This window comes from Thunnus maccoyii, chromosome 8 (genome assembly GCF_910596095.1).
Source record: "Thunnus maccoyii chromosome 8, fThuMac1.1, whole genome shotgun sequence".
Lineage (NCBI taxonomy): Eukaryota > Metazoa > Chordata > Actinopteri > Scombriformes > Scombridae > Thunnus > Thunnus maccoyii.
In genome coordinates, this window is record NC_056540.1 from 25,815,040 (window position 1) to 25,838,957 (window position 23,918).

The window sequence follows — 23,918 nt, forward strand, 5'->3', positions numbered from 1 at the left end:
CAGTAGCTACACGTTTGTGAGTTTTTGTTTAATATATACAACACTGCTGAATATGATCTACTTGTTCATATGAAAATCAATGGACAGAAAATATGATATCACCATCTCCACTGCACAGTTTCTTTCATTTTGTAAAAACCCAGTTCGCTTTTCCCAACACATACTAACGAATTTCTATCTGCTTTCGTGTCTCCATTATAGACTACATGAATGAACTAATTCACACTTTTCCACCTGTTTTCTTCTGACGTTACTTCCCCCCTCCAACTCAACACCAACCCTTGCTGCTTGTTTATGCAAAGCAATGACATTACTCAAACTATGTCATTACTGTGCAATGCACATCTTTGCTGCATGCATGCTTGTTCCCAAATTCAATATAAAATTGTTGCAGTCTCAATTTACCCCTTCAGTGAACTTTTTCACAGAGCTAGGCTCTGAGCAAAACGAAAAGCTTTCTGGTTGTCTTTGCGACAGCGGCGCAAACAGTAAAACCACTTGGAAATGCTAGGGGGGTGGAGTTGAAAAGTTGTCTGTTTCGACTTTAACAATTTAATTATCATTCAATTGCAGTTGCAGATAGTTACTGACAGGGGAGCTGTTTGATCATATATATATATATATATATATATATATACACACACATATGCATTGTGGAGCTGTGCCTCCTCAAAAAAATTGCGTGATGCCCCTGGGTAACAGCGTACTAGTATTATAGTATTACAAGGTGTTAACAGTGAGACTGTCTTTGACTGACATTGAGATTTAATTTTGCAATATGGTAATAACAGGGCAGAGATATGAGGGTAACAATAGGTTAAACATCTCAAGTTAAGAACTGAGAGTAACATATCTGTTTAAAATAATCAGGTTATATCAAAGTAATATTCTCTAACATCAGTGGGTTAAAAGTGTAAAATCTTTGCTGTTAGAAAATAATGGGGATACTGAAGTGGAATATTCTTATTGATGTTATCAATATATGAACTGTTATAGCCTCTGTAATTACCAAAGTATTACACATCAGTACCTTGTTATAACAAGATATTATTCAGTAATGACCTTGTTGTGGATTTAATGCAAGTCGTTTACCTTAACTAATCCAACATATGAAATATATGAATATAGCTCATGTGTTTTCTGGGTCACGAAAGGCATACAGATCACTGCTGTACTTGATAAAATATTCAGTGATCATGAACATCCACACATATCCACAAACTTAGATTCATCTCAACATGGGGTATCTTGGTGGCTGGCAGCAGTAATTATTTACTATACACCACAAGCCAAATGTGGGTTATTTTTTTCGCATCCACTCTGAAGGATAAACAGCATGTGTTTCTGGCATATTTTATTCTGTGGGAAAAAATGCAATTTTACCATCTTTTACCCTCATTTACCATCTTTCCAGTGGACAAGAAAGCATTACTTTAACATTGTCTCATGCTTCAACTCATGGTTTACATTTATAATATTTAACCAAGAGCAGGGTGTTTTTCTTACCTTAACCAAGTGGTTGTCTAAACATAACTATACAATCAGACAAATTGATTTGTTCATTCATTTTGTCATCATGTTTGTTTTATTCTATTCAGTATTTTCTTAGACTGAATTTTTTGTTGGTCCTTTATTCCCCTCTTCATGTTAAGTGTTTTTTTTTTCCCATCTGCTGCACAAATAAGAGAAACAACTTGACATAGCCAACAAAACATTGCAGGTCTGCTTCATTATATTAAATACATTTATATTTAACACCTGTGCGTGTGTTTATACCTTGTCTACTTCAGTCACTCCCCACTCGTCATACAAACAAGAAACATCCACCATAATTTTCTGATTTGCTAAAGTAATTCATTACATAAATACATACAGTTAATCAAACGGGTCTAATAAACGTTGCCATGTAATACTGATCTGCTGATAAAGGAAAGAAAACATTTGGTAATCCAGTAGCTGTTTTGTTAAGCTCAAATAACCAAAAGGATATGTGAAGTGAAATTGAACTCCTTGGACCATTACACACTGAAGTAGAACACAGGACCCAATCCACAGGCTTTCCAGGAATACACTCTCACTGTAGGAATTATGCAGGAATTAGGCTTCTGACTGCAAATGACTAAATGGGGAAATCTAATTAAATACAGGATTTGTAAAAGTATCCGTGCTGAGGATTACAAAGGCTCAGCTTCGCTAAATCCACAGAGTGATATTTCTCCAAATGGCGGTTACATAAACCAACGGACAAGGCGGACCTCTCTCAGAAGGCCTCCTCTGTATTTTCTTTTAATACTCAAAAAAAGGGTGAACTTGTACAGTAGCTTGTATTGCCGGATACCCTTTATGTCAAAAAGATACACCCACTCACTAAAGGTGCAATTGTGAGCCCTTTTTTCAGACAGTGTAAAAGGAATGGAAAGGAACCCAATGCCACAGCTCCAATGTCATCATTAGGTTTGCTGATGACACAACCATCCTGGGCCTCATCATGGACAACGATGAGATGGCCTACAGAGAGGAGATGAAGACACTAACCAGCTGGTGCCAGGACAACAAACTCTCAATGTCAGTAAAACTAAAGAGATGATCATGGACTACAGGAGACAGCAGGGGGGTGGACACCTACGCATCCACATTGATGATGCTGAGGTGGAAAGGGTCAGCAGTTTCAAGTTCATTGATCGGTGTGCACATTACCAGAGACTTCTCTTGGTCACTACACACAGACACCATTGTCAAGAAAGCTCACCAGTGGCTCTATTTCTTGAGGAGACGTTTGGCATGAACGCCAGCACCCTAACGAACTTCTGCAGGTGCACCATCCAGAGCTTGCTGCATCATGGTCTGGTACAGGAACTGATCTGCCTACAGCCACAAATCACTACAGAGAGTGGTAGCGGCGCCACAGCACATCACTGACAACATACTCCTGGCCATTAAAGATATCTTCCATCAGCTGTGCCTGCGGAAGGCACACAGCATCATCAAAGACCACAGCCACCCAGCACACAGACTGTTCTCCTTGTTACTGTCTGGCAGATGATACAGGAACATGGCTGCACATACCACCAGACTTAAGGACAGTTTTTACCACCAGGCCATCAGGCTTCTGATCTCATACATCTAAATATTCCACATTGCATATTTGCTTACTTGCATGTACTGCACTGCTTACATAAAAAAATCACTATCAACCATGACTGCTGCTATTGAACCAGGACTATCAACCAGGACTGCTACATACCCAGTGTGCCATACTGTTGTATACACTCATCACTTTTATATTTATACATAAATCCTCATTTTCACATAGTGTTATTTTTTATTTATATCTCATCCCATCTTTTTAAATTTTTTATCCTATAGTCTATATTTTATGACTAGTGCTCTTATTGCTGAGCTGACCTGTTTTCTCACCCAACACATTTCATTATACCGTTGACCCTGTGTTAACCTACATATGACTAATAAAACTGAGCTGAAAACTACACTACAGGTCACTCAATTCACAACTGACTCACACTTAAGATGAAAAAGTTTGAAGGGTGCTATTAAGAGGAAGGGCACTTGAAAGGATAGACTGTCCTGCTGTGATGAATAGATGCTCGATGTCTTTTGATGTGCTAAAAAATAACTTTCTCTGTTGGTTTATGAGGCATAGCTGGTCATACTGACTGAGCTTACTGGATAATATGACAGTTAAACCTTAGACTGCAACCTTGCAGCCATATCAACTATGAATTCTGTTCATAACTACTGTGCATTAGCAACTAAGTTTTACATTTCTGCAAAACATTCATTGCCAACGTGTTTCAACTGGTTATTCCAACAATATCTGTGAGTGCAACTAATTTATCTTTAAAATTGGGCAAGTGTAGGCTCAGCGTCTAACTGGTTTTTGTGATATGGTGTGCTTTGCCTCGATTAACTTGTGCAAACCTCAAATACAACAGACAGACACTACTGGACATTAATCATCATGCACAAATCATTCTGGATCATCTTTCCGACTTCAACCAGCTACCTCCGGAGCTTGGAGGCACACCGAGACCAAACAGACCATTCATCCCAAACAGAAGTGTCTGACATCTAGGGATGAGCAGAGAGCCCAGTATTTGTATCTATATTTGTTGAGGCAGCAAAATTATTTGTATTTGTATTCAGGACTTGAACTGGAGTCTCCCAGATCATAGACGACTGCGCTGACTACTGAGCTAAAACTTTACTTATCGCCTCAATGCAGACAGACCTTTATCTATTTATACACCCATAACACAGAGACAGCACACTGTGTAACGTGTAGGGAGGAACTTCAAAGGTGATTCTTGCTTTGCACTTTTCACAAACTAAAGATCTGGACCCTCTCACAGAGAGGGCTCATGGACTGTATTTTCATATTCTTCACAGAAACATGGCTCAGCAATGACGTTCCAAACAACATGGTGGAACTGTAGGTGCGCACTGTCTTCTGACAGAGTAGCAGCAGCCACAGGTAAAAGCAGGGAGGGTGGTGTATACATGTATGTAAACGAAATGTGGTGCTTGGAGTCTGTCATTGCTGATACCCACTTCTCTGCTGATCTGGAGTACCTGATTATTAAGTGCAGACCCCTCTACCTAACACACGAGTTTACTAACATTGTTGCTGCTGGAATTTATGCCCTCCGGATGCTAATGCAAAAATGGCCATGACAGAACATTGTGCTGTTATTAGCAAGCTGCAGACCTTGATGGGGCCTTAATTGTCGATTGGGACTTCACTGCACTTTGAGATCTGTACATCCAAAGTTTCATTAGAATGTCTCTTGCACCACAAGGGGACATAAAACTTTGGACCATGTTTACACCAGTGTGGCTGATGCCTAAAAAGTCACCCCCTGTCTCTCGAGGCACTTGGCAATGTCCTGTCTGCCTGCTACACTGGACCTACACCAGTTTGCCTACCACCGCAACAGGTCAACAGAGGACACCATCCCCACAACACGCCACTCTGCCCTGACCCACCTGGACAGTCACAACTTGTCAGATGTATGTCAGAATGCTGTTCATTGACTTAACTTCAGCATTTGCTGATCTCCAAGCTTAGCCAGCTTGGTATCAACAGATCCCTCTGCAACTGGACTCTGGACTTTCTGACTAACAGACCCCAGTCTCTTAAGGTAGACAACCTCTCCTCTGCCACTATCACTGTAAATACTGGCATGCCACAAGACTGCGTGCTGAGAACTCCCCGTTCACCCATGACTGTGTTCCTGTCTAACACCATAGTCAAGTTCGTAGACGAAACTAAGGTGGTAGGTCTGATCAGAGGTGATGACAAGATGGCCTACAGGGATGAGGTTCAGCACCTGGCTACGTGGTGTGCCAACAACAACCTGGTGCTTAACATCCAGAAGACCAAGGAGATCACCGTGGACATCAGGCGGGCTGGGAGCCATACACACACCCCCATCCAAATCAACGGAGCTGTAGTGGAGTCTGTATCAAGCTTCAAGTTCCTTGTTATCCACATTTCCAATTATCTCACTGTGTTCCTAAACTCCTCCATCCTGATCAAAAAGGCCCAACAGTGCCTTTGCTTCCTACAGAGCCTTAAGAAAGCTCACCTGTGTCCCAGGATACTGGGGGACTTCTACTGCTGTACCATTGAGAGTATACTCACGAACTGCATCTCAGTGTGGTATGGCCACTGCTCCACATCAGACCATGAAGCACTCCAGCGGGTGGTGAAACTGCCCAATGCATCACCGGCACCCAGTTACCCACCATCAAGAACATTAAGCGTCACCTGGGCAGGGCAAGAAACATCAATAAAGATGTCTCTCATTCTTACCTTGGACTTTTCACCCTCCTCCCATCTGGCAGTCGTTACAGGAGCCTCTACTCCGCACCAGTAGGCTGAGAAAGAGCTTCTTCCCTGAGGCTGTGACCTTGCTGAATTCCATGCTGCTGAGCTTAGTTTACCTGTAGGGAGTGATGACAGAGACAAGTATCAAATATTCACATAATAATCCTTGTGAATTGGCTGACTGAACTGTATTTGGTGTGTTTTAAACTTTGATCCTACAAAACTATAAATATATATAAATTTAGTTGATATTTATTATACTGTATATGTAATGCATTTCTGTGTTATATACCATATGTAATATACCTGAAATGTTGATGTACTGCAGCAGTTGATTTGAACTAATCAATTTCCTGTTTGGAAAATTCAGTATGAAAGATAACATCTTCTTTTCTCCAATACCCTTGATATTAAACAACCTTGACACAACTCAAACCTGTTGCCCAGAAAATCTGTGCGCATTTCCGCAATGAAGAAGTTAATCTCATGTAAAATGTATTCATATTAGATGGAACTCAAGAAGTTGTTCCAAGGCCTTATGTGTGTGTATGTGGGTGTTGGGAGGAGGGAGATTTTCCACACTGTGACCCTGACAAGGTGCTCTGCATCCCAACAAATGAGTTCAGAGCTTCAGGGGCTCTGGCCAACCCATGGCACAAATCCATGTCCAATTATCTGCCTCTGGAATTGCTATGGCTTGCCTAATTTATGCCAAAGATACTTCCCCTCTCCACATACACACCAACAGAAACACATTCACTGTCCCTCTTTCCTTATTACATAATAACATAGCTGTGGTGCCCAACCTAATATCGAGGAGACTTTATATGTGACGCCACCATTTTCCTCTGCTGAGTAAGGGAGGGTGAGGGGTTATCATCTCCCCACGATAATCTTTAATGACTTGTAAGAGCATCTGATCATAGTGAAGTGCCCCCAGTGTCATCACAGCTCTCTCAAAACAGACAAAAACACAGAATATCTGCATAAACAGTTTCCAAAACATAAAGGTGGAGAATAAAATGATTTTATTGTGTATTTTATGTGCTTCAGCCTGAAGGGGGAATGTTCTAATGCTGATAAACATTAAGTGTGCATAATAAATGTAATAATTTGAATACAGAAGCCACATTTTCATGTCAGTTTATGGAATAAATCTAAAATTGCACCTCATGTCAATCCACAGTACTCCTGCTCTTTCTTCGAGTTATTATATTTTAATAACTTTAAGACACGTTATACACCCATATAATAATACCTTGAAGTTCGGGGTGGTATACGGTGTCCGATTTTCATACAGGAGATTGAAGTTTGCGTCCCTGACCTGCAATTAATGTTAATTTAACTGTCTAACCTTAAATGTACTGTGACTGATGGTGATGTTTTGGCTGTGCTTTGGGGTTGTGTGAGCTCAGTGGGCTAAGGGTAGGAGTTGTAACCTGGCTTTGTTGCATCAGCAGTTTCGTGTTTTGGGCAGGTAAATTGTGCTGTGAGTCATGGCTAGTGTGGAGGATTTTTTGAGAGCTCCATCGGAGGAGTTATTGGAGCACTGGTCACGGAAGCAATTGTTGAAAATCGCATTTATGCATGTAAGTTGGAAGTCGGTGATAAGAGGTTGAAAGAGAACATTAAGGCTATTGTTAAAGCTAACTTGACTGAATTTGGTGTTGTCAGACCTAAGTTCCATGCTGTTGGTCCTGGGCTGGAAACTTTCGATGCGCCTGGCCCTAGTGAGGCTGGTTTAACTTTTGAGCAGAGGAAAGAACTGCTTCTCTACAAGCTGAGAGGGAAAAATTGGCTGTTGAGAAATTGACGAGGGAGGCAGAAATTAAAAGATTTGAGGTTGAGGAGTGGAGGCTAAGTTTAAGTGCATCTGGTATAGGTGCGGACCATGTCTCTCTTGCTGCTCCTGGTAGATCCAACATTACTTCTGGTTCTTTTGATGTTGCCGGTAATCTGCATTTGGTTGTTGTCTTTTTCTCAGGAACTGATATGGGAGATTATGTTCTGATGCAGGGGATGGGTTTAATGGTGTTGCCTATTCTACTGCATAGACTGGTCCCTGACATGTTTACAGCGGGTGCAGTGACACGGGCCATGTGCTGTGCGGAAGTGGAGCCTGAGCCTAGACCTGAGCGGAATGGAGCAAAGAAGAGTGGGGCATTTTCTGTGGTTATTCTTGATTCTCTCTTGTCTGTTTCTTGTAGTGACCTGGTGGCAGAGCAGTAAGCTGATTCCTCTCTAAGTCAACTGTTTGATGGACATCACCGTTGATGATGGGAAGAGTGCTGCAAATGGTTACTTGCTGCAGGATAAACTGTTAGGGAGGAAATGGGTGCCACATGGGGAAAACTGTGTTGGTAATCCCATTTATCATATTGTTGTTTCGTGATGAGGTGTTGAAGACTTCTTATGATCAGTCAGGACATCTGAGAGTCAGTAAGATGTATCACTACATTTTGCAGTACTTTTTTTTGCTTTGTGTGAAGAGGGATGTGTCCAGGTATAACAGAACGTGTCATACATATCAGTTGACTGGAAAGCCAAATCAGAGCCATAACCCTCTGTGTCCTATTCCAGCAATCACACAGCCATTTGAGCACCTGATAATCGACTGTGTGGGTCCTTTACCTTGTTCCAAGTCTGGTAGCAATTACTTGCTTACAGTAATGTGTCAGAGCACAAAGTATCCAGCTGCGTATCCATTTCATTCCATTACTGCTAAGTCGGTGGTAAAAGCGCTTACACATTTCTTTTCCATCTTTGGAATTCCAAAGAATGGGCTGCCCACTCTATTGCAGGATGCTGTAGCGCAACCGGAGCCTCCTAATAATTTGATAGATTACGTTAATGGGTTCCGGCAATGGTTGTATGTGGCAATGGAAATGGCTAAAGAAAGGGTAACCTCTTCACAGGAGAAACTGAAGCATCTTTACAACCGTAAAACTGAGCAGCGTCCATTTAGGTGATCAGGTTCTTGCCTTGTTGCCAACTGTTAGTTCTTCCTTTCAGGCCAAGTTCACTGGACCATTTATAGTTTTATGCCAGGTTTCAGATCAAAATTACCTGTTGTCATTGCCTTTGCATTGCAAAAGATCCACTCAACTTTGTCATATGTAAACCTTTTGAAACCCTACTATGCTTGTGTGTCACAGCTGGCTTCTTGTGGTGAGGAGCAGAAAGAGTCTGTTAAACCAGTTTCAGTGGCTGCAGCCGTAGCAAGTTCTGTTATTTTCTCCTCTGTACAGGAGGATGACGGGTTTACACTGCCTGACGACAGCTTGTTGCGTGGCTGGTAAAAAAAACTCTGAAACACTGCAAAATCTAGAGTCTCTGTTTGGGCATCAACAAGATGAATTTTACTTAATTTGGTAAGACAGCAGAACAATCAATGGCGGTTTAAATGCAGGTCCAGAGAAAATGTGTGTTTCAGTATTCAGCCAGCAGATGACAGCAGAGTCCGAAATGTATTTATTTTGAACTATCGCTTAGCCAATGACAAAACGCATCTTCTCATGCTGTTACTATAACGTTAGTTACTATTGGTGCGACAGCAGGACAGCGGTGTGTTTGCAGCGCTCTGCTTCCACTTCCTAGAGGCACAGTGGGTGTGCTAACTGCATAATAATCCTGCTAATACTAAATGTAATGTTAATCTGATTGCATCTTTTTTCTGTAACTGTAACGGAATACAGTTACCATTTTTTTGCATCCAAGTTACATAATGCTTTCACATGTATTCCGTTGCGCCCCAAGCCTGTGAACATGGAGGTAAACAATGCAGGATTTGGAATATTCAGAGAATCTGCTCAACAAATGTTTCATGAGAGAGGAAAGCAAGAAATTAAAAATGTTGGTGGTGATGGTGATTGCCCATGGAAATTATTGTTGTTATTGTTCTGACACACAAAGTAATAATAATAATAAAAGACAGATCCACCAATACTGAAAATAACCTTTAGTCACAGCCTTTTATACAAACTTAGAATTTCTGTATTAGAAATATTTGTGAACATCTCTCTGAAATGCAGAGGGGTCACCAAGTTACTATCAGAGCATTTTGTGTTACCAGTTGTTTGTAGTTTCAAGCGTGCACACATCTTTTTAAAGAGGTGTTTCATTTGGCAGTAACAATTCCACTGCTGAATGTGTTTGATGACACACTAATATTAAGAGCATTCTTACAGAATCAATACCTCTGTTTGTTTATATTTTCCATCAGTTTGATGGTTTGGAGATAAAAGGATTGTATATTAGACATGGCAAGTTTAAGAGGAGAGGATCCTACCCCAAATAAACCACCTGTCAGCTCCTGTCACTATTTGCTAATACTTTGCATTATCAACTTTACGCCAAAGTTTGTGTTAAAATCTTGTTGTGCTGCCCCCAGGTGGCTAGAAATTACACTAAAGTAGGTTTAATTGTCTGAAGTAGTAACTAGTTTCACTGCAAAGTTACTTTTTATTTAAAGTAATATGTGGTGTGTACAAGCTATTCATGCTGATCACATAAAATAGACTACAAAATATCGACATACAAAAATGTCATAAATATGTTTCTCGTATTTTGAGAAATCAGGTCAGGTACATCCACAATAGCTCTGCTGCGTGGGGAGCTTTTATTTTTAAATAGTCCACCATGATGCATCTAAGGGACAAAGGTTTTTTTTTTTTTCCCCGAATATAAAAATAGATCACTGGTTGGTTTTTCTCCAGCAGTTGAGCATTTAGGTCTTCAAATATACAGTATACTACAATAAGGAAGGTGAGTTTGAGGAAGGGGAATTAAAATAATAATACAAATAATAAAAACTGCATTACAATTTAACATGTTACCCAAAGGAAGAATGGGAAAGAAGAAATGTGTGATCCTCTTATGTCTGTTATCAACATGCTCCTTCCTTACAGAGCCGCTTGCATGTCTTTATAGTCTTAGTGTTGTTTGCTTAGGCTGGTGATGACACACAGCACTAACCTCCAGGAGCTTTGCACTATTATCAACGCAAACCTGCGTCATTCCTGTCAGAATTTGTTCAGAAAGTAGTCAAGCGGCCTCTGATCTCTTAACTGTCTTGTAGTACCAAGAGTTTAAATGGCTAATCTGACAGTCATGCTATCAGATTTGCAGGTGAATAATCTGTTTTATTCAAAAATAGCAAATTGCTTGTATGAAGTTTTCTGAGGGTCTGATTGTTAATTCCCAAAGGATTGTTTTAATAAAAACAAGAAGTAAGGATAATCATGAGTCAGCTGACATAGACTGAGCATCTACAGATGAACACACAAATGGAAACATGGTAAGCAGATGAATGGTGTGAAAGAGTGGATCGATGGAAAGAAGAAATGGACAGACAAACAGACAAGCAGACAGATGGAAGTAAATGATTATTCTCCGACCCACAGATGGTTTCCGGTCTTAGCCATGGTGTGATGAGAGCCAAACAACAGACAGATCTGCTGAGCACAACTCCCTCTGAACAAAGCATTCAGTGAGGACACAGCAGTTTCTATCTAGCTAATTTACTAAGCCTACTCAATCATGTTTAAATTCTGTCATGCGCTGAAAAGATGACTTTCCTGTGCTCAGAATAACTGCCATAGGGTGTGAGACAGCCTAGTCATGAATAGTATTTTCAGTTACATTTCAACTGTCTCCTCAAGCGGTGAAACTATGGTGAAGCCTCTGCAATAGCTTTGACTTTGTGACTTAAAAAATCCCTCTGGCCTTTGGCTAGAGTTCAACTCAGTGCACCAATACTGTATGTCAGTTATCGCCTGTAACAGTATGGGAGGATTATCACCTGATGGTTCAGCAGGAAGAACCTCTAAACCCCCCCGCCTTTGGAAGACTCTCCGTGACCCCTGCAAGTGTTGTACACAGCATACACACAAAAAAAACCTCACTTTAAACAGAATGCCAAGCAGAAATTTATGACTGTGAGGAAGTGTGCATGTGCATTAGAGACAGAAAAGAAGGAGGTCACAGGTAGAGAGCACAGAGGCAACTCACCGTACTTGAAGAGAAACAAACCTCAGTGTTAAGTTGACCAAGTTGACACTAACAAACTGAAACACTTCTTTACAGAGGAGCATCTCTCAATATCCCTCAATCCTTTTTCATTTCAAAGTCTTCTCCTGTAGTGTTGCTGGTTTTAAACCTAGAGACCTCCGGCCCTGAGTGCACAAATACAGAAAGCATGGAGTGCCGACGTCGACCTTTGTGTCTGTGTGTGTGTTTATATGTGTGTTTGTGGACAGAGGACACAGAGAAAGAGAGAGATTGGGGATTGGTGTCTGCTACTAGAAACATTACATCTATCTATCATCATAAAATGACAGGAGCTACAATGAATATTTGTCATCCGACTTCTATCACACCAGGAATCATTAACTAACAATGCATTCAAACGCTGGGTTTTGCTCACATTGCAATCCAGTCATCACAGCCAGATATACTGCAGAAATGGTCAGAGTGAGAATGTGATTGTGATTGCATTCTTTCAGTCTAGATGCAATTCAGTCACAATATGCATGCAAGCAATGCAAAGAGATGGTGGGAAATAGAGGGGAAAGGCAACTGGAGATATATTGCTGCTATTTCTGTTCAAGTGCAGACATGCAGGGTGATGTGATTTCATTAACTTTCTTTAAAATCAAGGCTCAAATAGCACTAACCATTGAGTATAGCTTCCATGTGAGAATGAATGTGTATGTTATTGTGTTTGTGAGCATGTGTGAAATTGAACTCAAAAGTATCTCAGGGACACTGCAATTATGCCAGACTGATTGTTGTTCCTATCTGGTTGCATCACATATGTCAGAGAGGTCTAAAATTATAAGTGCAGGTTTGTGTTAACTGAAACACAGCAGTAATAGTTGGTGGCTCAATATCTCTGGTGTGATGGGTGAAAAACAGACACGAGCAGGATTCATGTACTGTACCCGAACAGCACTGTAAAAACTGAAATTACTTGACCTTAGAGAAAAGGATGTTGTTGGAGCAGGGGCTGACGACACCCTAAATCAGAAGACATGGATGTCACAGAGTTTATACCATGACATAAAGTTCTTTTAAGGAATATTTCCTAGAGAATTCATTTGTTCCCACAGGTATGAGGTGGCTGACAGTAAGTGGGGTCCTAAGTGGGATAGAAAACACTCAAAAATAAATATCGGTAAAACAGAAACTATGACAAAACCACATATTGTGATGCATCTTTTTTTTTTCTTTTTAAAATTAATTTATCAAAGCAAGTAGCTGGATGTCAATATCTGAACCCAAAATTTCATTTAGGCATACAAGGGAACCGTCAAGGTCCCAATTAGAGAAGGGAAGATACACTCTTGTCTGTTGCACATCCACTTTGCAGTTTAAGCAGATAAGTGCGCCTTGTGTTTACTTGCTGGTCCCTGTGGTGAAGGATTAAAGTTCTGCAGTGGACAATGAAGAACCTCAAAGAAAACTAAACAAGTGGTTGAAGACTCTTGAAGAGACTTACTGTAAATTGCGGTAGAACAACTTGACAAGAGCCATTTAGTCATTCTAGAAAGTAGCTCTGATGAGAATCACTATTAAACTTTCAGTTTATTAAACAACAGCACGTTACAAGTGTATAATAGGACAATATTTTACAAAGACTTAATGATTAGCTCTGAATCATCAAGCTATGCTCATGGTTGACTGGTAGTTTAAACAGATATATTTGTGTATGTACTCAGCTCATAAATACCTAATTGTCATGACCATTGTTTGGAGCTTGTAAAACTATGTTTGTTGAAGGTCAATATGTAAAGAGCTAATATCTGGTGTAATCTGTATATTTTAGCTAATATTCAGACAATCATGCAGAAGAGCTTTTTCACTGTGACAGTCAACATTCCCTTATTATATAAATAAATGACAAAATTTGCCTTTTTAATATTGTCAGTACACTTAGAGCACAATTTAGAAATTTCACAGAAAACAGAAACCAACCACAATTATGTTAATTCAAATAAAAACAAATGTCGCAATTGTCTATTTGCTGACTCTCCACAGACAATGTAGTCTGGCCTCGTTCTTAACCTTCTTGCTTTGCCAGACCTCCATTTCCACACTACACTGATACTGTGCCAGCAGCAAGGGAAAGTTCTGGCTGAACCTGCAGTCATTCTGAGTACTGGGTGGAGATTTGGGATTTTACATTCTTTAAACCAATTAAAATTGTCAAGGTTGGATGTAAACTGTGCTCAGCTCACCAGTGCTCTTGTTAAATACAGAGCCGGGGGTACTGGAAATGTTGCAGAGGAACATTTTGTTCATGACAAATTAGTTGCCTTATGCACAGTTTAACTTTCTGTATACACTAACATGTAGTTTATTATCTATGTCAACTTCTTGTCCATGTTGCTTCTTATTAATGATGGTTTAAGAGGTTTCATCTTAGCAGCCCACAACTTTTGAATCTGTTGATTGTCAAATCCTGACCATTGTTTTTTATTTCTGAACCCATCTTCACTCTTTTTCTAACCTAAGCACCCTTAAGAATAACTCTGAATTTTGTAAAACCTCACTTTGTTGTAATCTGAATATCATCACTGAATTGACCAAAAAATGGGAAAAATAATTGACAACATTGTCCTGAAAAAAAAAAGCTTTACTACAGGAAAATTACTGGTGCAGTGAATTTGTATTGAATAGAACAGAACAGAAAGTTTATTGTCCCAGCAGGGCAGGAAATCTGTCTCACCAATAAAGAGAATGAACACAGTAAAAACAATAAAAATAACACGTTACACATCACAAATCATTGGCAATACAGCAATAAGTGCAATTAAGTGCAAAAGGTTGAGGCATCAAATCTTGATTTTATGTGTTGTTTCCAAGTATGATGTGTGACTATACACACGAGCATGGGCATACAGGGAAGCATTTTCAGAACATAAGCCTTTACCATAAGAGCCACTTGCTCTGTTTAAAATGTAATGAAGCATGATGAGTAGAGGCCAAATAGAAGTAGAAATCAGAAGAGTGTAGTTGTAGTAATTATTGTATGATAGGATAAAAGGAGCCAATCAGGTAATGTTATTGTATTGCCTATCAGAGGGATTATTAATATGTTGAGCGTTAGGTATGTTTATATGATGTCTGTGATCCATTTCAGTGTTTTATCTGATAGGGGTCACAAGACAAAGACACCATGTCTCTTGTTTTTGAATGAATTTTCCATCTTTAGCCTTGAGAGTGTCAGCATCTTTCTTTAATCATTTACAGTAACACTCCAGGAAGACTGCAGATTATGAAGTGTTGTATGTTGCATATTCAGTACAGAGAAGCACACAACTTGCATGTCTTAATCCTCAGCAACTGGTGCCAAAAAGAGTACAAAACATGCACAGTGCACCTGCCACACACCACACTGGCAGAGGAGATGCAAAGCCAGGACACGGTCAGGAATGCGTTTTTGGCATGAAAATATAAAGAACATTTCACCTACACACGGTCAAGAAGGTCACAACATTACAGTGCAATGCAAGCTCTGTTTGCCAACAACCAAGCAGCTCTCTGCATCAAAAGACTCCGCATCTAATTTGAAAAAGCACCTTGAGGTAAGTTTTTTTGTCATGCTAACGTCCTTGTTAAATTGGCTAACTCAGCAGAATTGCCAATATGTATTTCTAATTAGCCAACTAATGTTAGCGATTACAGTAGTTATCCAGTCTGCTAGCTAGCTGGCTGCCAGCCAGTTAACATTAGTAGGAGAGTAGCTGGTGAGCCGGTCGGGTGATGTGGCTAACCATCCAGCAAATGAGAGAGGATTGATTAAACAACAGCAAAATACAATCCATTTATTCAAGTTAAGGAGACACATGATTCATACTATATTCCTTGGGTGTGTGTGGAGTGCATAAGCTGCTCTACTGTTTGTGGCCGAAGGATGGCAGCACCCGCCTTTATTTAGCAGTGTTCTATGTGACCTATTGAGAACAGTAAAGGGATCTCAGTAATGTAGTAAATTATTACAGTGTGTTCGCCTTTCCTGCTTAGCTTCCAGACCATAGTCAGGAATCACAGGGGAGATGTTCATTTACCTCCAGGACCAAAGTCAATTCTTGTTTTGGGGCTGACCACCTTCACTTTTGCAGCAGTTGGGAAACAACACACAGGACTCTACTTGGTCTTGAGAAGCTGCAGCTTTTATTCACTAACATACTGTCACCTACACTGTACATTTATTGTCAGACTGACAACTTCACTGCTAGCCTTTTCCACTGCTCCACTCGCATTCACCTACACTGTTTTACCACACACTCTCTCTCACCACACACTCGCTACACATATATTTATTACACATTGCCCTATTCCTTAAATCTAGAATGATGAACAAAAACACAAGTTGGCAGCATTAGAAACAATCCACTGGTGTTGGACCTCACCTGTTGCATGATTTGTAACATGCCAGCCAACTATTTAGTCCATAAATGTACTGACACCACTAGCCCAGTCCTGTGTTCATCAAGACTGGGCTATATAATTATGTAACAGTATTGTATTATTCTCTCTATATTTCTAAATTAATTTCGCAGTGCAATGTGTGTTTTTATTTATTGTATATATATATTTTATATTTATTTATTTATTTATTTATTTTCAGAGAAAGCACCTCAGTGCCACCACCAGTACATTTTACTAGACTTCCTCTGAAACAAGCAAAGCTCAGCGCAGCAGCTACTACCACCCAGACTGAGTTTGTAATTGGAAATGTGCAACCCTTATCATTAGTAGAGGATGCTGACTTCCGTAAGCTGATTGAGGGAAAACTCTGATGCAGCACATCAAAAAAGCATTCCAGAGCATGAAGGGGTCAATGACTAGAATACTCCATGGGATTAACACAGTATGCATGACAGCAGTCATATAGACTGCCCACCACAGGAGTTACTTAGGGATCACTTGTCACTGGATTGAGCCAGAGACATTGGAGAAGATCAGCAGTGCTGAGTTTCAAATCCAGGGCAAAGTCATAACAACAGGAACTTACAATGAAAGCAATTTTGTCAAAGCTTTCAGAGAATATCGAGCATTAAATGCAGAAGAGGACACAGATGATGTGCAATTTGCAGACATTGCTGTAATTCTTGAGGAGGTCCAGGAGGAGCAAGAGCAGCAAGAGCTCAACTTTTTTGCCCCCTTACCAGCAATGCACTGCTCACACTCTTAATCTAATTACCACAAAATGATCTGGACAAGGCTGCATCACAAGGTCCCTCACAGAAATTGTACAGAAGTGCCATGACAAAAAGTGCTGCCATTTGGAACAAGGCTCACCACTCACCAGGTGCTGCTGAGGTGATCGAAGACATTGCACACATGAGGTGTGTTGTCCCCTCCGTGACCAGTTGGAGCTCAGAGTATCAAGCCTTCGAAAAGGTAATAAGTCTCACTGAAGCCCAGCTAACTGAAGTCAGTGACTGTCTAAATGTGGCCAAACTACACCCTCAAGAGGTTGTGTTTTTGAGTACACAGCAGTTCTGAAACCTCTCGCCTACTCAATCAACCTTCTCCAAGGGGAAGAGAACTTTTTCCTTGGCTTCTTGATACCCACAATTAATTATACAGAAAAACTTTTAAAAATTACACAGGTACAGTTCTCTGCACATAAAATTTCAGCAATTGTCGAGGCCATAGACTCGCAAAGACATAAAACAGATAAATGTCCAAGAGTTTCATCCTCTAGAGACCATCACTGAGTCGTCTGACCAGGGCTTGACATTATTTTTTTTGCTCATCAGCCACTGTGGCTAATGGTTTTCCAAAGTTACTGGACATTTTCACAAGCCACAATTTTGTTGTTGGGAAATTATGTTTTATTTGTAAGTTTATAAGTTTATAAGTTGACTATGGTCTGCTACAAATTATTTGAAGAACTAGATTTACAACCCTTTAAATGTAAATGACCACTGTAAACACCCAAATCAAGACTACATATAACACTACAGTCATCAAATGTTCAGCTCTGACAGGGTTGTGAGTAAAGCTCCTTTTGTATGAAAAGATGCAACCAATTAAGGAAAAGACATAAAAGAGTATCTACCTATTGCATATGTGGTGCAGAGGTGAAGAAGATTAATTGAAAAGATACTAAACTGAAAAAACCTAGCAAGAGAAAAACTTTGATTATTCAAAATGACAGAATTCTATAGCTGTGTGTGTGTGTGAGAGAGAGAGAGAGAGAGAGAGAGGTTTATATCCTCACAAGTGAATGTGAACTGTGCGTACTGTAGATGCAGCAGTAAGGTCTAATTGTTTGTGTAAGTCACCTGGCCATGCTCTCATAGCTGCAGCAGGTGGGCGGGCAGGAGCGAGGGGACGGGGGAGAGGGCATTTATCAGCCCTCAGTGGCTGTAGGAAAAGCAATGCTCGCTGGGAGTCGAGCTGGCAGCAGTTTTCCTCAGATCGATCTGTAGCGCTGCTCCAGTTTATGACAAAATAGTTCACAAAATCTCACCGAATTCTACCCACATTTGGCTGGCTGGCGGGTGCTAATGTCAAGCCCTGCTTCTGTTGATGCGAGCACCAGTGTGACTCCACCAGTGAGGAGTAAGCCCGAAGAGGATGACTTCTTCTCTTTCGGGAGCACACAAATGACGATTACCATAGCAGAGAAACAGGTGCAGAAGTACCTCCAGGATCCTGACAAGACTTTGGAGTCACTGAAGGCTTATCCAATGGTCAAAGTCTTTTCTTGCAGTACAACTCCACGCTGTTTTCAAGTGCCCCTGTCAAGTGACTTTTAAGTCAGGGGGGCTTGGACGTTTTGGGTGGGAACTTTTGTGGGCTTTTACATTGACCTGGAAAGACACTTGGCTTTAGCGTGTTTTGATTGGTGCACTGGGCTCTGTACAGGTGTTTTCCACCTGTCTACTGACAGCTAATTAACAGGTGCAGAGCAGGTTTTCAGCGTGCTGGCCGGGTGAGAAGCAGAGCAAATGAACGCGGTGATGGAGCAGTGTAGAAGAGACTTGGTGTGCACAGAACGCAACCTAAGAACAAAGGGAAGACGCCAGCCTATGGCCTGGTCACGAATAAGGAGAGTGTAAAAGTCGGGAAAACAGCCGACACCCCGCAGGAGCCGCGAGTGAGGCAGAGGGAAGGAGAAAGAGCTCGGCTCACACAGCACACTGCACCCACAGGCCGCTGCAGGAAAAAGAGACACGCTTCATGGGAAAGCAGAGGAAGTCCCGCTTTCATATTTGCTTTTGAACTTTTTAACGTGAAGAGGCGGTATGGGTCCATCCAATAGCATCACTCTAAAGGCATCAGAGAAATTGATAGAAGCAATATGCTGAACAGGAAAGAGCCTTTCCTTTGTGTTTGTTATTTCCTTCTGCTTTTTATTTGATACATTTAATTTATTTGCATAGATATTTGGTTTGTTTTGGTTGCACTGTATTTCCTTAACAGATTATTTTGTCTCACCCATATTAGTTAACATAGCTGGACTATTTCACCTTACATCATATGAACTCTTGACACAGTGAGACTGAGACAGATAAGTCTGTTGATTTGTTTTCAGTTGGACCCGCATGCTGCAGTCAAAGCTAAAACAGCACTGCTCTTAGCTGGATTGGACACTGGACACTCTTTTAACTTATTTCTTTTAGTGATATTTTATTTCTTCTGAGAGACTTAGACTTCAAGCCTGTGTTTTAAATCCGTTCTTAACTTGTGCTTTTGCTGATAATAAACTAATTTCTTTTTAATCTCAATGTTTGTCTGGATGCTGTTTTGGGTCAGCACAGTAGGATTTTTCTGTCATAGTCCACAACCGTCACATACGTCAGAACAAAAGCCATCAACAAAAAAAAGAAAAAAAACAACAAATCCAATAGGTAGCTCATTAGGCTGGTTGCTATTGACGCATAAGCTCCCTTCAGCAAACAATATGAAGCCCCCACTGTTGAGTTGAGTCGATGAGTCAGAGCTGCACTAAACATGGGCAGCTGTGCTCGCTACTATTATACCCGAGCTGTCCATCAATATTCTTTTCATGCTCTTGATCAAAGCTGAATAAGGGGCATCTGCATGCTTGACATTTATTTGTGGCTACGTACTATATGTCTTACCATAAAATATGTAACAAGACTAACAGTCTATAGCTACACTAGCGGCCCTGTGAGGCTATAACACTGATTGTCCACCAGAACACAAAATTGTTGGATGGATGATTTAACTTTAAAAAATTATGCTCATTGATCAACAGGGGAAAAAAGAACAGTGTTAATTCAGAGTTAGAGCCTTAACTTTAGCGAGCTACCAGGACTTGAATAAGAAAAATGAAGTGTGGAAATAGGTTGTTAACATGCTAACATTTAGCATACCATGTCAGCTTGCTAACAAGCCCATGGTAACATTTTGACATATGCATAAGCTGCTAACACTTAGCATTTTAAAATGTTAAATAGTTAATACTATAACATGCTATAGTGTAGTTGGAAAGAGATATAAGGAGTTTTAAGTCTTTATTATTATTAGCAACTGTAACGCAAATGAAGAATTCATAACTAGTGTATTAAGAGTTAATGAATGCTTGATAACACTGTATAATATATTTTATATATAATTGCATGCCCTCAATAGTTTTAAACACACAGACTGCTTTAAACCTGCTGTACATGTGTGCAGTTAATAAATACTGGGGGGTTACCATTTAGGGTAACTCATGTATAGCTGTAGCTGGCAGCAAACTGGTATCTTGTTATGAACTCAACAACCACTTTTATGACATTTTTTGGCAACCGTAACTAACTTAACTTTAGAGCACATGTTGGATAGACAGACATGCAGTACAAGTAAAAGCGTAGATTTGGTATTTTAAAATCTTTTGATACTAATTTCATAGTTCTTCATCATCATCAACATCATCAAACAGGGAAATTGCTTAAATTGCATCCCGAGTTTCTTCTAATGCAGGGTGAAGCATTTTTGATCTTATTTTTAGCTGCCATCAGTATTTACCTGTAATGCTGTTTCTAACCAGAAGAGAAAGCAGTAACATATTTTTATGCCACAGTAACCAATATAATTTGCAGGAAAACAAGACTACAACAGGTGATTTTGAGGTATTGTGTGTCAACCCAGCCAGGTTCACATAAGTAACTGTGTTGAGAATGGAATTTTCTGCACATTTATATTCAGCCCATGTCAGTGATTGACTGTAATCTGCTGCATATTCTATATCAGTATTTTATGCTTTGTCACTTGTAACTGCATGATCAAAGGATCTTCTTTTCAGTCTGGGGTCCATGGTAAGACACGACACTGGGCCATCATACGGATGTATCTATCATAGTGTAATATCACTTGCAAATCTTGAGGACACCACCTAGCCCCAAGATGCTTAGAAGTAGATTCCATACATTTATGTTTTTATGATTTTGCTTTATCTGAACAAACTTTTACATCTGCACAGAAAATGTCTATGGATGTAAACACAAAACCAGATTTTAAAAGTGACAAAGAATCATCCACTTTGTCTGCAGTGTGCTGAAGATTAAAGCAGCCAGTTATTTCCAGGGAACCTTGATAGCACTCTGCATCTGGATAGTATTTCCTTAGAGGCAAAGTCTCTCATAAGGCTCTTTTGGTCTGAACAAAGAGCAGAAACAACAACAAGGTGATTTCCATTACAATGTAATGAGAAATCATTCACCAATTTCTTCTCCATCACAATATGAAAAACCTTGAGAAAGAAGAGAGGCTGATTATTTCAGATGAAAGTCGACTACACAGTCGACTCCCATCAAGCACCAGACAGTAGAGGAAACACTGAGACATGACACATAGAGCATTTGGTTTGAAGAACAACATATTTCAAACAACAAAGAATGCCTGCTCTCTGGCGACTTTAAAGGATGTTTATTACATCTTCAATGTCAGATGATTGAGTGGTTTTATATTTGCATTATAGGCATTTATCTGACATGCTGGTCCAGGGAAACACAGTACTTTAAAGTTGAAATCCATTTCTTCCATTAAGGTTGTGAAGAGGGCCAGTGTTTATATGAATCACCTGATGAAAAGCTTTAATAATGCTCCAGCTAGTGAAGAGTCATACACCTGGCTGTATGGTGTGCTGTTGTGCTTTGTTGCTTTAAAATACAAACATCATGTAAATATGCCATGTCCACTGGTCTGTTTTGACATATTTCAGCTGCCAAGTGTCTGGTTAAACCATTTAAGGTTTCAGTTAGTGTGTTAGTTGAGAAAACATTACTGATCCAAGAAAAGATAGCTATTGAGATATGTTCATTGGTTGTGGTACCAAGGCCACAATGCTGTCTCACAGGAGGCAGATGTTTAAAGAAATAATGCATTACTTCTTTTCTTATCTCTTTTATTACTTCTATCAGATCCATCTTGTGCTTTAAAGGTTGAATATACTGCTGTAGTAGGCTATATGTTGTAATTAAAGTTAATTCCGTTATTTCAAATTTACAGTATGCCAAGAGTTGAATGGCAGTGCTTGGAAGTGGAACAATATGCACACAATGGGCACTATTCTTGGAATGGTGGGTGGTGGCACATTGTACATTCAAAGTGGCATTTTCATACACCACACACAAGCTTATTTTTTTCCTCACGTTGTCACATTTCTTGTCTGCCTGGTATTTCAGAGCCTACGAAGTTGAAGTTGAATTATGAAGACTTCTATCATGTTGACTGTTGCCTCAGCGAGGGGAGACATTGAATAAGAGTAATGACAGGGTATGTCAGTTGTGGTCACAGCACAGTTTTGGTGTCAAGGATTACAAGGATTTGTGTTCACCATGCCTGTTTGATCTGACCTATACTATTTTCACTACTTTACCAGGCTATTTTAAGCACAGGTCATTGTTTTGGTGGGTATGATGACCTCCCTGTAGTTCAGATAACATTGTGAACTGTTTTAGCAGCACCTAAAGATGCATCCCTGTAGAAACAACACCCCATGCTGTGTTTCTTTTATAGTACACTATATACCTGTATGCTTTTAACTATCTTAAAGAAAGGGTCTCCTATCAGTTCCCCTCAAATTGACCCACGGCTGTTACTGTATTCACACTGTTTTATTTAGAAGTGCTATTGATTTATGACTGTTCTTTAAAATTAAATGTCAATATAAACTACAATGAAAGAAATGTGGTTAAGAAAAAGGTAGTCAAGAAAAAAACAGGGTGGTATCACGACACAAATAGTAACAAAATACAATACATTATCTCCAATTATTTTCAAGTTTTAAAAGAAAATGTTCTTATATGCTGTATGTGTAAAGTAGTTTTTACATTTTTTCAAGTCTGACTTCAAATAATACTCCCATATGTGCGTTGAAATGGTCGTTGTTGCAATCATTCCTTCTGCTATTACTGAACATATACATACATTAAGAGATCCCTTCCAAATAGCATACAATAGAAGAGATGAATAGAAATATATTTCAAAATTTAGCTGAGGCTAGTAATCTGTGTTAGCCAAATCAACTGAGTAAAGCTGTAGTCTTTTTAGTACAAAATTCCCTCTGTGCTTTGTGCTATTCCTCCACTGCAGCTCATCACAGGAACACAAAGGTAATTTTCTACTGTAACTTTGTAAGATACCCACTTACTTTGTCTAACTCAGACTGCTGAAGCTTCATACTACTGTAGCCACTGCCTCTTCTATTTGAAGCGTGTTGGGAAAAGATCTCTTCATGCATGTACAGTAGTATGTTCCATATAATGGTGTGTTCAGAATGCAAAGCAAATTAATCCCACAACTTTGACCAGGGGACCGTTGTGTTTATTTTTCTCAAACACTGTGTATCAACTGTACGTTAGCTTTAAGCTAGCTAGCAATCAATGCACTGACTGTGTGTGGAGGAGTGTGTCCGTGTGTTTGTGTTCTGTTCAGCTACTAGCTGAACTCAGAACTCACTAGAAACTGGTTCTTTCTATTTCCCTCCAGTCTCTCACGTTTTGCCTCTTGTCTCTGTATGTTTATGAAGCAGATTCATAAAGCCCTGGAATACGCACAAATTTTTTGCTCAAGCTGAAACATTTTCAACTTGCACAGA

At 39.9% G+C, this 23,918-nt stretch overlaps 1 long non-coding RNA gene across 1 annotated transcript; it reads left to right on the forward strand.

Annotated features, from left to right (window-relative positions):
* The first annotated feature begins 15,164 nt into the window (after positions 1 to 15,164).
* On the forward strand, positions 15,165 to 22,903 carry LOC121902109. The gene is made up of 3 exons (XR_006097462.1): positions 15,165 to 15,435; positions 22,328 to 22,398; positions 22,504 to 22,903. It is a non-coding gene; the product is annotated as an uncharacterized LOC121902109 (long non-coding RNA).
* The last annotated feature ends 1,015 nt before the right edge of the window (positions 22,904 to 23,918 follow it).